At 38.9% G+C, this 16,783-nt stretch overlaps 1 protein-coding gene across 1 annotated transcript in view; it reads left to right on the top strand.

Moving 5' to 3' along the window:
- Celf2 (CUGBP Elav-like family member 2) overlaps nucleotides 1-16,783 on the top strand; it is a 927,752-nt gene that overhangs the window by 494,802 nt on the left and 416,167 nt on the right. The gene's annotated exons all lie outside the window — the stretch shown is intronic.

The following is a 16,783-nucleotide window of genomic DNA, read 5'->3' as shown; positions in this document are numbered from 1 at the left end:
GATAGATAGATAGATAGATAGATAGATAGATAGATAGATGATAGATGTACAGACAAATGATAGGTAGGTAGACATGGATAGATGACGTATATAGAGATGATGGCATATTGGTGATAGACAGATAGATGATAGATAGATGGATGATAGATTACAGACAGATGATAGACAGATGCAGAGATGATAACAGACCATAGGTAATCTATAGAGATTATGACACATAATGGATAAATATAGACATAATTGATAGATAATAGATGACACACAGACAGATAAATGATAGGATCTATATTTGTCTTAGAAATCATAAAGATGTTGCTTCCTTTATTATAATCACAAGACTTTGCAATCTAAGATGCTTTCTGGTTTTATTCCCCTTTAATACACCAATTATTGTAATTGTGTTCAGAGATTTATAGATTTATAAAAGAAAACTGTGTTTCCCCTCAAAAACCTGATTAGAGTTTTGATGACATAAATGCATTTGTAATTCTTACTTTCATTTAAATAAGAAAAAGAGAAAAAGGGAAGTAAAAGGTGGCTATATTTTAAGAGCCATTTTACTGAACATTGTATGTCTAGAATCTGGTCTTAGCACCAAGGATCATGCTTTGGCAGTGCTCAGTAACCATTTTTAATATGTCATGGGGCATTGGTTGGAAAGAGTTGGAATTGACAATTGAGATAATCTCAAGAATAGGGAGAAAGAAGAGACAATGTGATCCTAAATAACACTAGGGAATGGGAGTATGGACATAGACAACCTGCAGAGAAGATAAGCACATTTGACTGTTTTTTATGTTATGAAAACTTTTCTTGTAGAGTCATGATTATTATTGCTGAAAAAAATGGTTTAGGATGATCCAAATATTTAAATTACTGTATGTCTTCATTCTTTAGCTAACATCCCAAAAAGCACCTCACTGGTGTGCCAGTTTGCAGGGTTAAAGCCACAGGTGTACTTTGATTTGTGTCCCTGCTGAGTTTGTTTGCCACAGTGCTTTCATGGTGGAGAAAGTCCACTGTCAAGGGCTGAGCTACCCATCATATTCAGAGAGAGAAGGAATTGTGTGTCTGCCTGTATCTGTGGTGAAAAAGTTAATCCTGAAATAATGGAATGAGGAATGACTTCCAAACTTTCATATTACAGATAAGAAGCGAACCACCTCTGTATTGTCAGAGGAGCCCCTCACCGTGCTGTAATCATGCAGATGAAAATTACTCAGATGTCTGAAAATCTGCAGCAGCCTCCTGAATTCTATTAACCAGTGCTCTATTGTGAATACCAAGCAGCCATTCACATATTCCCCAGGAATGATCTTGTTGTAGCTGGTTTATTACTCAAGGGACAGACTGCTCTCTTCTTGAGTTTGGTGGGTGGTATTTTGATAATGAGCCTATTTATTTTTTGTCATGAATTTTTGTTATTCTATTGTTGAATTGTGTTGAGAATCAACAGCACAGCAATAATCCTATTCTAACTGCAACCCGCAGCCATTTTCATGCATGTGTAAGAGTGTGAGAAGTAATGTTCGTTATTTCTCAATTAGATTTCTGATATAGCCTCAGGTACTCTGTCGGCTTTCTCCAGGGGCAGTTTGGGATATATCCATTGACAAGTATTTCCTTTCCTCGCATTAACATGAAATAACATAATTGTTTCTTGATGAATGCTCCCCTTGGTGTCTAGACTATTTCTTTTGCAAGCGTTTGCTCGCCCTTGCAGTATTCCATCTCCTGTTCAGCTGTCCACCTGTCTTCCGATTTCTTCAGCCTGTCACTGGGAAATGAGCCCTCAGATACCTGGGTACCACTTAGAACAAGGCATCTGTGGTTATTTTGTTTGTTTGTCAGCTAATGATTAGTGGAACATGACACTTGGAGGTTTTTATCCTTTTAGGCATAAAAGCATGCTTTTGCTATGACATCTAAGAAAAATGGAAAATTGCAATTCAGGCAACTGCTACCTAGTGATATGTGGCTAGAAAGGAAGACAGTGGCATTTTATAACAGTTTATGGTTCAGTTTTCATTGACTTTGACTGTCTTGAAATTTTCAAAGAGACCCTTTACAGCTGTTGCACGGGTAGAGTACTTTACCTTTAATTGCCTTACAGCATATTACTTTCAAGTAGCCAGCCATGAGCTAATAATATTCTGTGCAAATGCACAAAGCACACTGTGGATTGTGTCTTGGTAGTTAAAAATGCTTTGAAGTTGAAATGAGATGTGTGCACAAGGCACTTGAACAAGCATCAGCCTTGTGTCCCATTACTAATGATAACCTAAATGTGATTTTGAATTCTTGCCATTGCTGAAATTAAAGCCTAGTAATGTCACGAGAAAAAAATATTAAATTACATGAATGATATGAGCTCTAAGCATTATAGTTATATTATAAATATTAAAAACCAGTGATCTTGTCAGGATTAAAACAAATATTTAAACCAACTACCTATACTCCTTACTCATCTTGAAGTGTCCTAGAAATGGCATCTATGCTTCCTTTTCTTGAACTGTGAAAATGAGCATTTTCCATTTTGCTTATGGTTTCCTGCTTTAATTTCACATGTAGCAAAAGGCTTTTTAGCAATCTGAACAGTTTTTCTTATTGAAACCATTTATGTATACGTGTGTATGCATATATGTATATTTGTATGCATAGTCGTGTGTATGTAGGCTGAAGGACAACCTCAGATGCCACTCCTCAGATGGCATTCACCTTGGTATTTGAGGGATGTTTTTGATCTTTTTTACTTTTGCTTTTTGAGATAGGGTCTCTCACTGGCCTGAAGCATGCCAAAGTAGGCTAGGCTGGCTGGCCAGAGACCCCCAGGACCTATTTGTCCCTCTTCAGTGCTGGGATTTCAGTTACACGCCATCATGACTGGCTTCTTTTACATGGGTTCTATGGATCCAATTTGGATCCTCGTACTTGCAAAACCAACACTTTACCAACTGAGCCTCTCCAATCACGTTTTACAAGATCTTTTTTGTTTGGTTTTGTAAAAGGCATTTATTTTAAGTAGGTGTGCTTAAAATAAATCATCGTGAAACCCTAATTGTTCAAATGGAATGAATGGTACTAAATCAATTATGATAAGTTGAGTTTTTACTATAAGTGGTGTCCATACAGAGATAGAACTTTATTTCGGATGACTGAGTGAAGGCATAATCAAGGCTTATAGCAACTCAGGTTTTATTATATTCAGGTATTTATTATAACACTATCCAGGAGCTATTGTCTTTGAAAGAGAGAGAGAGCACTTCAATTCCTTGTTAACATAGCCCACAGTTACTTAACATAAACCTAACAGTATGGATTTAATAGACCTTCATAGAAGCATCTTAAGTACCAAAAGAGAGACTCATAAGCCTGTTGTGACACACAGTACCCACAAGTCAGGATGCTCTTTGAGGAACATGAAGTATCAGTAAATGGAACTTAAAATAATTAGGTGTATAACTCAGTTGCCATCTTGTACTGTATTTTTTCAATCAGTCAGTGGAAGTCAGGGCTATGAAAGAAAAACTTCATCTTTTCTCTTGCCTTGGAATCCAATAACTTAATCATTTCCCCTGCATCTTCTGTGATAGTGGGAAAATAATATCCATTTGGGTAGAAACTATACTTCACATTTGGGTTTTGGACATTTCCAAGACTATCCATAAGCAGTGTGACATTCTTTATGCTAACTTCTAAGCTCTGAATCAGCTCCTTGACCCCAAAGGGAAACAACAGACGCTCTACAAAGGTCTGTGTTGCAGAAAAAGGTGTTCGATACATTAGATGTATCACATGCATTTTTGGCTTATGTTATTTTTAGTCTATGAATTTATCAGAACGTAACCCTCCTTCTAAGTCAAAGACCATCTATACAAGCAACAGAACCCTCTGTTTCTGGAACATAGGGACAGAGCATTGGATTAGTTTTTGAGACCCTCCACTAAGAAAATAAAACTGCTTAGTATATAACTATCAGATAAAAGTCATTCCGTTCTATTTTTATTTATAGAATACTTGTGCTAAATTATAGAGCTCTGTTTTCTGAAGTCAGAAATGGGCTGTTCCATTTAGTGGAAGTCTGACCTTACTCATGGACAATGTTTCTTTCATGGATGTGTCTGTTCAGGTAAAAGCAAGGAAGAAAAGTGGAAGTTAGGGAATTAAGATAAGCTCTGGCAGCTCAAGTTGCTACTTGTGGCGCTAGAGGGTTTAAGGTCAGAGCTTCACTTCCCTGTGGAAGGCTTCCGTAGCTAACACAAACTCTTATCTCTCATTGTCCTCAATACAAAATGCTATCTTCCTTGAGACCCTTAGAAAGTAGAAGATAAATATGTTGATACTTCCAGGTCAACTTCCCATTCAATAGAGTCAATGGACTTGCCCTTCCTGTCTTCTTCATAATCCCCAGGAAACAACAGTTCCTTCTACTGTCCTGGGGCCTGCATCTGGTATGGTTCACTGTTGATGAGAATTGTTATTGTTTATTAGTTCAAGAAAAGTACATTGAGTGCCAGGCATACACTAAGAGCAGACGATGTAGAAAAAATAGATAACACATCATTTCTTCTCCACGGTACTTTAATGGAAAAGGGTTCGGATAAGCCCAAGGCACCAAGGGCTTCATGCTGAAGAAAAACACCTGCACTGATTAATAATGTCAAGTTGAACCTAGGAGGCAGGCCTCCTAGCACACTTGTAAAGGATAATATAGATTAAGGAGGCAGGTTGTGAAGGATAATATAGATAAAAGTTACCCTCTGAGATTGTCTGTGCAGGATTGTCTTGATTACATTCATTGATGTGAGAAGACCCATTTAATTGTGGACAGGACCATTCTTGCCTGGGGATCCTGGGCCATCTGAAATGTAGAGCAAGCAGAGCACCAGCATGCATGATCAATTCCTTGCTCTCTGCTCTTAGTTGTGGATGCAAAGGGACTATCTGCTTTAGGTTCCTACTGCCTTGACTGCCCTGCAGTGACGTCCTGTCATCTGGACTTGTGAGCCCAATAGACCCTTTCTCCACCACGTTGCTTTTGTCAGGGCATTTTGTCACAGAAAAAGAAATGAAGACAGTATGCTATGAGATTCCTGCAGTGAGACTGGCCGGTCTGATAAGAGTTAGCAAGGACAGCATCCTGAATCCACCTTCGAGGACTTGAGTTGTTGGGTCAGAGTTAAGTAGGAGGCAGTCAGTACACCCACGACATCCCTAGGTCATGCAGTTTTTAGCATCTTTTTCTTTTAGATTCAACACTTGGCTCCTGATGAGGAACACGTCCCCTAACCTAAGTGATCGGTCTCCATACATTCCACAGCTCAATTTGGGGTTTGTTTGTTTGTTTGTTTATTTGTTTGAGCTAAGGTCTCACTTTGTTGTCTTCAAACTCATAACAATGCTCCTGCCTCAGTCACCCAGTATGTCCTTCAGGCAAATGTCATCTTGTACCTTGACTTTGAGATCACAACTGCAGTTGGTAAGATGTTTCCTCTCAGGGTTGGAGAGGTGGCTAAGAGCACTGGCTGCTCTTGAAGAAGACCCAGGTTCAGATCCCAGCATCCACATGGAAGCTAACAACCATTTGTAACTCCAGTTCCAGGGGATCTGACTTCTCTTCTGACCTTTGTAGACATTGTACGACATGGGTGCACTTACCTATATGCAGGCAATACACACATACACATAAAATAAAAATTATAAAGAAAATTTTTTTTAATTTATTTTTATTTTATGTGTGTGCATGTATTGTCTGCATGTAGGTAAGTGCACCCATTAAGAATACTGACTGTTCTTGCAGAAAATATTTTTAAATATGAACAAATAATTTTTTTAATTTTAAAAACATGTTTCCTCTCTTTCTTAATCTTCTAACCTTTTATATTCATCTCTAAATCTGTGTCATAATTTCCTCGGAATGTCCCCTCTTACTGCCTTTTTTATTTTGGATCTACTTAACAGACAATGTAGATATATCATCCTGGAAAGCACAGATTGGATTTATAGTTATGGTTTAAGGGGTTGGAAAAGACCCAAGGTTAATTCAGCATTTCAGTGGACTCAAAATTCCCCCTGAAATTCATGTGTTCAAAACATGATCGACAATACACCTGCTGAGCGATGTGGCCTAACAGAAGTCTACTGTCAAGGGCTTATGAATGGATTAATGGCACTGTTTTTTAAAATGCTTACAAGAACAGGTTTATTTTCTTTTTCACTTTTATGGAATGTGGGGATTGGTAATCTATTTGAATATGCTGAACAGTGTTTGTTTGCCTTTCTTTTACCCGCTATGCGAGGACTTAGTAGCTACCAGATACCAGTGCCTTGGCTTTAAATGACCACTCTCTAGAACTTTGAGAAATAAATTTTGTTCTTAATTAATTACACAGTCTGTGATATACTGTTATATAACATAGCCTAAGGCAAGTGTCCTAATGTCCTCTGCTTCCCTACATCCTGGGGTGGCACCCCTTATGCTCCCAAAGTGGTCACAACACCTCCAGCCATCTCATAGAAAGGTAGGCACAACTATTTTTTCCCTATGTGTCTCTATTTCAGGGACAAATACTTTGTGTCTTAGACCTTAGAGAAGTTTGGTTTCTGGTATTTCCAACCTTTATTATGTGAACTATATTCTGCCAACAAGGCGTCTGTATGGGAAAATGGCTTATAAGTGTTTGAGGAATGATTTCTGCCATGGACAGAACCTCATCTGTCATTTTTGTCTTCAGGCTTCTGACCCTTTGGCCATTCCTTCTCATTCCCTCTTTCTGCCCCCCCACTTGATTGCACCCTCCATGATGAGATGCCCCCAAGGGCCTTCTTTGGAAATTACCCTCTTCACCAATAGATAGTTTTCACCCAGCTTTGTGGCTCTGAAGATGGAATTAGGGATGGAGGGACAGCTCAGAGGTTAAAAGCACTGACTGCTCTTGCAGAGGACTCTGGTTCAGTTCTCAGCAACCATAAGTTACTCCAATTCCAGGGAATCTGACACCCCAATACCATTGTTCCATTTTTGTATCCCCAACCCCTACTCCAGTGAGATTCAGATATGACTATCATGTTATTATTCATATATGAATAATATGATGTTCTGCTTGAATCTATAACCTTAAAGTTGACCTGGCCACAAAAAGAGTTCTTGGCTTGAATCCCTACCAACCTTATCCCTGTATACCCAGAGCTCAAAGGAGAAATGGTGAAATTGTATATGTGCGCTGCCTTTTGCTCACTGTGAGCAGAGAACCCATAGGCAACACTAGTAACTGTCTCCTGAATGCATCATGACAGACATCACTTTCTCTTTTCTATTCACCATGAGCTCCCACCTACAGTGGAAATGATCCTCCACTGGTCTCTCCCTTCCTTCTTTGGACAATCTTGGTAGTAAAATAAAAACAGCACACGTTAGCTTCCATGGGCTGCTTCTCTCAGGCTGCAGTACGGCTCCCTCCTAACCTCTCCTCTCCGTTTGTTCCCGACCCACCAGCCATCTTTACCCTTCCTGCCTTAGAGAATTCTCTGAGCACTGTTCTTAGCAGCTCCCTCTAAAAACCATTATTAATCCCACATCACCATATTGTATTGTCTTTGTAACACCTGTCATCTTTGAGTCCATTTGTCCATTTGATTATGATGTCTTGTTGTCTTTCTGCTCAGTCCCAGAACAATGTCTTTCTTACCTGTCCAACTTGCTCCACTCCTTGCAAGATCCAGAAAAGAACTAGTAATCAAGAAGTGTTTGTTGAATGACTTTGCAAGCTCCCATTTTAGAGAGAAGAAAAACGAGATCTGCTCTCAATTTGTTCTTGCCCTTCTCCTGAGGTGTCCTGTCCTTCCCTGTTCTCTCCTCTCAACCTGTCCCCACCTACTTTTCTGGAATAAAGCTGGCAAGCTATAACCACAAGTGAAGTCCAACCCAGGGCTCGTGCTTATAGACAAGTACTTATTTAAATAAAGACATACCCATCGTTTATATATTGTTCATGCCTGATTTTGTACTGTAATGTCAGAGTTGATTCACTGCAGTGGAGAAGGTAAGGCCTAGCAAGCTGAAACCGTTTCTTAGTAATTGCTTATAAAGGTTTGCTGACCACTCTCCTAGATACAGTGTAGCGGTGACTTTTCCTATAAGGTTTTCTCTGCCCTAGAGAATTTTATGCTCTGTCCATGATTTCCAAATCTGCCAGTGCTGACATGTGCATCATCTATGGCATGACTTTCTGAGAGACTTTTATACCTTTTTTCACCAAGTAAGGAGCATATTGAGATCCCATTATCATTCATGGTTTACCCCAAAGCTTGCCACTGCCTGGAACATAGTAGGCACTGAATAAATATTTTCATAAGTGTTTGACTGTCTGAGTGAATGAATATTTGAGTTAATTAATAGATATCTGAATGGATGAATAAATGTTTGACTTGGGAAGGGCAGGGGAAAGGACTGGAGAAACTTCCAGCAACGGAACAGGCATGCGATTTCTCCCTCTGTCACTGTTCCCACTATGTTTAATGCTTCACAATCTTTAGCACCCTGAGAGTCTCATCTATTTTTCCAGGAAGTTAGTAAGCTACAGTTGACTCTTCATAAGTTGTCTAGAGGAGTTAGTGTTCAGTCTTTGTCAGCACAGAGCCTGAGAGACAGGCTTGGAGTTCAGACAAGCTTGAATTCTTTATCTGCCATTTCCTGATTGAGTGAATTTGGTATGTCTGCTTCTGTTTCTCATTTATAAATTTGGAAAACTTAAAAATACCCATCTCATAGAGTCACTGTAAGGAGATAATCCATGTAAATAGTCAACTCAGTGCCTGGCACACAGCAATGGATACACAGTCGCTATCACTGTGGCTCATTCCAGGCCAGCTTTATCCTAATTATTCTTTTAACTAACACTTGGTTAGCATTAATATGAAAGGAATGGATGGTACCATATTGCATTGGAGTGTAAGAATTGCCCAGTGAAAGTAGTTCAACCCAAGTGCTCTGCATCCAAACCCCAGTCTCTATTCAAATCTCAGCATGGCCATTTAGTTCTTGAACCTGTGTTCCTTCACCTCTCTGTGCTATTTTTCCGTCAACTGTGAAAAAGATAGTAACAGGACAGTGTTTCTGAGAATTAAGTGACATGATCCATGTTCAGTGATTACACAATGTTTCTTATATTTTTATAAAGAAATTAATATAGAAAATTAGGTGAAATTCGAAGTAGAGAGAATAAAATAATACACACCCACTTCTGTGCAAACCTCCAATTCTGATTTCATTGTTCAGTGCCTAGATTTTTACCCAGTGTGGATAACACAGTTGGTGATGGAGAACCCAGTCTCCCAAGGGCTCATTGGATAAAACACTTGCTGCACAGTAACACAGAGCCACAGCTCCTAATCAACCATTAACCACAAGACACAACTGACATTCTACAGAGCTCTGTGTTGCCAGATTTTGTCAGTACAGGTAATCAGCATATTACATGTGAGAGTGAACACTTTATTATGACATAGGTTTTGTGTTAGATGATTTTGCCCAGCCATAGCCTAATATGAGTAAGTGTTGTGAGCATGTTTAAGATAAGGCAGGTGGAGCCATGCCAATTAATAGGTTAGGATATTTTCAATTTACAATGGACTTACACAGATACAACCTCATCATAGGCTGAAGAGTATCTGTATGCAAATATTGCTCATCCATCATGGTCAGCTTTATCCAGACATGGTTTTCATTAATTCTCCAAAGTACCTAAATCAAAACATTTCATTCTTTATAGATGTTTTTAAGAGTCTATAGTGACAGAATTATATTACATTGTTTTATAATATGGTGTTCTGATGTGTAACAGACTATCAAAGGAAGGAGCCTTACAAGGAAAACTTCAGAATATCATTAAGTTACTCACTGTCTGACCTATTTAGACTGCTCAGATTCTTTTTGTTGTAGATTGCATAATTAAATTTTAAATGGAACATGATAAAGAAATTATACTGGTGATCTCCAGAGATTTCGATACCTATTTAGTTCTTTATAAGAATGTAGCAAAGACATGCTTTAAAATTTAATAAAGTCCTGCCCTAATTTTTCCCTTTTAGGGTTTTCCTTTTCTGTTCTATAATTCAAAACTCTGTCACCTGTTCCACAAGTGTTACCTTAAATAAATGTTGAAAATAAAAATTCTTAAAAGCACATTTATCCCAATTTGAGAATTCCATTATTTGTGGATGGATGCTTTTGTATAGCAATTGAACTCCTTTAAGATAAAACCTGCCATCTCCTGGGTTTGTCACTGTAGAGAATTAGAGCTCCAATCATCTGTCTGTGGAAGCATTCATATCATCAGATTATAGAGCAAAAGGGTTGAAAATGCTAAAGGTTGCTCTCTGATAAATAATTGCACAATTAGAATTTCCTATTTACTGTATAAAAGTTGCACTTCCTGGGTGGATTAAAGGGAAAGTACACACCATACACACAGAGAGAAGGGGGAATATATTTCTCACAGTTCTGTGAGAAAAGGATTCAATATCAAGGTGTTGAGAGTTGAGAGGTAATTAGGACTCTCTTCACAGAGACGGAGGGGAGGAGAGAGAGAGAGAGAGAGAGAGAGAGAGAGAGAGAGAGAGAGAGAGCCAACCCAGACAAAAGAGTCAATGCAGAAAAAAATGGAGTCCTGACTTGAATATACTGAGAACCATTGCAGCCTCTCAGGCAAATAATTTTCTTTTACAACTTCTTGTCATTCAGTTTTCTTTTGTGCTTAAAAGGATACTGTGAAGATAAAATTATATGTTAAATGCGATCTTCTCATGTTTACTGAATAACATTTTCTGGTATAAAGCACACGCACATTAAGGAAAGCGGCTTCTTTGCTCCCTTGATGGGTTTCAGCTTTTCTAGTCCACTCGACTTTGACAAAACAAAAACAAAAAAACAGCGATAACAAACAAAGCCCAGGCGGGAGGGCCACCCTCCCTGCCCCCACCATTCCTTTGCTTTTTATATCATCATGAGTTTTTGTTTCCATTGATATTTGACATTGCCAAGCTACCAAGAGCATGTAAATAAACAAAATTTATTTATTTTTATTAATACAGAAGTAGTTTAAGGCCCTGAAAGCTTTCTTTTCAGATTAGGTTTTGTAAGAGTTTCTATTATATTTTCTTCCCCTTTTTGATAGACACGCAGACTTCATCTGGGACCCAAACTGTCCATGCACAATCTGCAGTTTTCACTTTTCAGATACACAACATCACAGTCACAAAGCACTGCATGAACGAACATTTGGTAGTGGCGTAAACCAGTAGAGAAAAATCTATTCACTATTAAGCCTGTGTGTCCTGAGCCCTCCACTTGTCAGGGTCAGGGAGGAGGGTATAACTTTAAGGAGTAATGCTGAGCTACATAAATGATGCTGAAGAGAAACCTGTACTAGGCACATCTTATCCAATGAATAAGTGGAATTCTGCTTTCCTAACAAATACAGCATTTGAGACCGTCCCTCATCTCCACTCAGATCTGTAGAACCCAAGCCAGCATCTACAGTGCAGTGACAACTGATGGCCGTTTTTTCATTATTAAACCTCTTTCCAAAAGAAAAGGAAGCCATTCCCAAATTTTCCAGGTTTCCAATGCCATAGGAATTGAGCAAAGAAGTTATAGGATCTGGCTACAGAGAATGCAAGGTGTCCTAGTTTCTCCATTGCTGTGACAAAACACTCTGACCACTACCAACTTGGGGAGGAAAGGATTTATTCAGCTTACATCTCCTGGGTCACAGTTCATTCAGGAGCCCAAGGTAGGAACGCAGGGCAGGAACTTGAAGGCAAGAGCTGGAGCACAGACCATGGAGGAATGCTGCTTACTGGCTTGCTCCCCTGGCCCATGTTCAGCCTGCTTTCTAATGCAACACAGGCCCACCTACCCAGAGGTGGTACCACCCACAGTGGGCTGAGCCCTCCCGTATCACAACAATCAGAAGATGCCTCACACACATGGCCACAGGCCAGTTCAATGGAGGCAATTCCCCAATTGAGGCTCCCTCAACCCAGGTGTGTCAAGTTGACACTAAAGTGTCCAGCGCATACAGGAACAGCATGATGGCTATAGTTAGTAAATAATGTATTAAATATTTGTGTTTGCTAAGAGATTACATTTTAATGATCTCATCACAAAGTGTTACATACATGAAGTGATGCTAACTGATTTGCTTTTGTTATTCTTCAATGCATTTATATATCAATCTGTGTTATATACATTTTAATTCTTTCAATTAAAATAAAATTTTGCTTAAATGTAAATTATTAAGCAAGATATTCTAAAAGTAAAATTTTTAATTGTAGTAAGAAAATGTTCTTTCTTAACACAAAGTCTGTTACATTACACAATAAAAAAGTTATTGAATATAATGTGACTTGTATAAACTGAACAGATATTCAAGTGCCAAGGAGACAGAGCATTTATAGAGAGACTTGAAAACACTTGTGTTGGAGGACACATCGTCTGAAATAAATAGTGGTGACAAAGCAAAGAACAAAGACTGTGGAGTGTTCCGAGATCGCCACACCTCTACTTCCACTCAGGCGGTTTGCTTGAACAAACATGAGATGAGAGAAACAGGTACAAACTTTAAAATTGCCGAAGACTTTTTGCTTAGTTCTCTTGTCAGTAGACCACAAGCAGCCTTCAGTAGGATCAAGATGGGATTCAGTGAATGTGCAAGCAAGGTTAATGTGAGGGTGTCCTGAAAAAGACATTACAATCGGAAGAGCCACCAGCAGGCAAGTCCCTCGAGGCCTGGAGTCCTGCCCAACGTGCCGACTTTACTAGCTCTCACACTCAGCAGAGCCCCTGAATTGTACAGGAGGGACACAAGTATGCATCAGGTTCATGAGTAAGATAAGGATTTTCCTAACTAGTTTGGATGAAGAAAATAAATGCGTATATTAACCATTGTAGAAATAAAGAAATAATGGATTATTGGAAATATTGGAAAAATAAAAACAAATTAATTTACCTGCTTAAATTCGGGTGATGAAGTTTCCAACCAAAGTCATGGAAGTCTAAAGCAAGAGCTTGTTGAAAATGTAGAGAGTTGTTTTGTATTGAGCTTGAGGTAAACATCAATGGCAGAGGTCAGTTCTGAATATAAGATAGAAGATTTGAACATTTAATATAAAAGCATGTAGGACCTTGCTTTCATGGAGGATTAGAGGAAGCCATTTTGAATCCCCAGTGGATTCTACGGTTGTTTTTGCATGGTGAAAACTCCTTGCCAAATTAGAAAAAATGAAAATTAGATAGAACTTCTTTGAAAACAATATTGGGGCTGAGATAATATAATACACAAATGGTTCTCCAATTCATTCTGGCAATTTCACAAGAGAAAAAGGTATAAGGTCTTTTCCAGGACAATAACCATCCTTTAGCGACATTCACTGTGGAAATTAAATACATGACACAGTTAGAGGAGTTTCTTGGCAACAGAATCATGTGCACTGCTTCTTCTCGCTTGGCCTTTGTCAGCTTGACCTGCAAAGTGTTGGCTGAGTTCGTCAGGCCTGAGGTTTCATGTTTTCTGGGTTCTTGCCTACAGCTCTGGCAGCTGACAACATTCTGTTGAGAAAGTCCTATCTAAGTTCAACTTCTATGATGCAAGAGTTTCTCTTTTATACCAGGGCGAATTGAAGTCCAAGTTTGGCACATTTTAGTCATCCATTTTGTCATCCAGCTCCAGCTTACCTAAATTTTCTAAGTGTAAATTTATCTTGGGAGAGCACAGAGGTAGGTTGACCAGGATCTGGAGCAACTTTGATACAAAAGGTAAGGGAAAATGACTCCTAAAGTGGCTGATAGCTGGTCTCATCCTGAGGCCAGTGAATTCTGAGGCCATTTCGCTTCTGTTTGTTACTGTGTCATCAGTCACCATTAGAAAGGGCTAACTCTGCTTCTAGTAGTGACAATCACACTTTACAGTCAGGAAATGAAACTCCACAAAAGGATCTAGAAAGTAAGATGGAATCAGAGGACTGTCAGGAATTCTTATAACCCAGTGTCTCTACCTTTTCTTCCTTCTCACTGGCTTCTCTTTCTCTTGCTTCATAGCTGACTTTAGTAGAATAGAAAAAAGAAATAAGGCCATTAGAAGAGAAAGGGGTAAGAAAATTGTCTATGAAGCGATAATCACATTTTAACATTAAGGTGCCCAAGATAATCATAAGTAATCTGCATATAAGTTGTGTGAATACTCCGGTTATGTGACCATTCTCTTTGCAATACATAGCCAGCCTTTATTTTTGACACCTGGAAGCATGGCACCCTACCACTGGATTGAAATTGCTCAGTAGATGATTAAAGTGAACATCAGACAAAAATAAAGCAAATCCCCCTAACCACACGACTTGGACTTCCTGGACAAGTTAGTATTTGTTTGGTGTGGATGAAGTCCAGTTACCACTGTAGAGTCTACTATCTAGGCAGCAGAGCCAAGAACCCTATTGACTACCTGTTAGCCGAATGGTATACCACAGTGTTTGGTAACTTCTATCCAGCTCCCCTACTTATACCTTGGGACAAAAACTTTCATTCCAACATTTTCCTCCACAGTGCTGTCCGATGTGAATAAAAACAAGGTGCTGGAGTTGATATGGATGTGGGTATCCATGTCATGCTGTAGAATCGTGCTGCTCAAGCTCTGATGTGCATGGGAGTCATCTGAGGATTTTGTTTAACTGACTATTATGATTCAGTTGGCCTGGGGTGAAATTTGAAATTCTGCATTTCTAAGCATTCAGGGAGCTCTGTTGATGCTGGTCCTCAGATCATCCTATGAGTAGCAAAAGAAGGCAGACTCAGAGGTCACATTACTTTTGCTTTAGAAGTAAAGCCATTTTCAAGGACCCACATCCATCCTTTATGAATATTGCTTTTATTTACTGTCCTACCTTATATCTGATTGACTATTGCAACAAGATTCAACAAAGGGTTATGGAAACTGTGTTTGTAAGAATCATTTCCTTACAAACTTTGACTTATTATAAAAGCCACTTTAGAAGTTTATGGACCAGAAAGAACTATATAAAAACAAGACAATGCTATAAGTACATGTGAGTTTAAGATACAGTGTTCATCAAGATGTGACTTTCAATTCTGGGATTATAGTGAGTAGCTATACTTGCAGAAGCAACCAGATTTTACATTAGGAAGACTTTGTTTTAGAATCTGAAGCATTAGTTGTGTGAAGTAATTTAGTTCTTGGGTATCTATGTGCAAGACTATGGATAACTACATATAACAGCGTGTATCTGAATATAAGTGTAATTAGGTATATACATGTACAGAGATGGGGGAGGGGAGAAAAGAGAGTGTGTCTGTGGATTAACTATAGTTTTGAAGCTGATTGCTAGAAACTTACATTTATTGGCTAGGGAAATGTTAAAACTGTCTTTGTTTTATTTACTTCATAGAAAACCAACAAGTATTACAGGCACAATATTATTCTTTACTTTTACTGTACCCCAGTCACCCTGTCCTCACTACTAAAGTAAACTAAGGTGTCTTATGTATACCAATCTAATTTGAAATGACTCAAGAGAGTCAAGGAAAGTGATAGGTAATTCTGAATATTCAGAATTCAATAATAAAAAATAATCGCTTTAGTGAAAAGCCAGGTGTTCTTTGTTTTCTAATAGGCATGTGATGTTGATGAGAAATAACATTCAGGTGAAGTTTACCAAGTGAAATTGGTATGATTCAGAATATTATACTACTCTTCAGAATAGGAAATGTTATTTAGGTTTAACAAAAAGCTGAGCAGTACAGTCAGTCCAAAGACCAAAATACCCAAAGGATTATCTTTAAATTTAGAGAATGAAAAACACTAGTGCATTAGAGTTAAGGGAAAATTCTTTCCGAGAATTTGCTTGTATTTTCTATGTCCTTCAAATTTCATTGAGATGAATGCTTTCTAGATTTTTGTGATGCTGAGGGATATGTTAAAATACCATTGCAAATATATGTGGCAACTTAAGCTTAAACAGGTTACTGCCTGGGTAGCTGGGACTCCAACTCACAGGGATCTCTGTTCCATGAAAGGACAAGAAAGAAGCTGTATTTATCCTTCAGGCCTCAGTCATCTTTAAATCACTCCAAAGGCATTTTCTGCTCTTCGCCTTACCCAACCCAAGCATTTGTAGAACAGAGAAAGTCCTCTCTGAAAGGTGGGAAGATACAGTAGGCTTCTCAGGGAAGGGGCGTCAGGCAAAACTCAGGGAAGCTGAAGGCATAACAGCAGGATACTGACAGAAGCTACCTCATCAGTGTGACCTAGCGGCTCCAGTACCACCGGATACCTAGCAACTACTAATGAGTATTTCCTTAAGGATGGAGAGGGAGGGAGGAAGAGAGGGAAGGAAGGAAAGAAGGAGGGAGGGAAATGAATAATTCAAGTAGTAGAAATGCCACCCTTGAAACATATTGCCCAGTAGTAAAGACAGATGAAAGATTAGGGTAGGTTTTAAAACTGACATTTCCCCTCTGATTTAGGTCCCCAGGCTAGTATCTAAAGTTTACACCTGCCACATTTATTATGCATGAAGAGATGGGAGAGAAGAGAGTAGGAATGAGAAAACTCTGTGTGTATACAGTCAACTTCAACTCTGAAGTTTAGGGCAGAGGGGAGTTAGGCTTCTGGCATCGACAGTCATACCTATCTAATTTCGGTGTGTGTGTGTGTGTGTGTGTGTGTGTGTGTGTGTGTGTGTGTGTGTATGTGGAAGCCAGAGGCCCTCT

Source organism: Nannospalax galili, unplaced genomic scaffold (genome assembly GCF_000622305.1).
Source record: "Nannospalax galili isolate Female #2095 unplaced genomic scaffold, S.galili_v1.0 scaffold678, whole genome shotgun sequence".
In the NCBI taxonomy this organism is placed as follows: domain Eukaryota; kingdom Metazoa; phylum Chordata; class Mammalia; order Rodentia; family Spalacidae; genus Nannospalax; species Nannospalax galili.
Note: the sequence above shows the minus strand (reverse complement) of the source record. Positions and strands in the feature narration are given on the sequence as shown.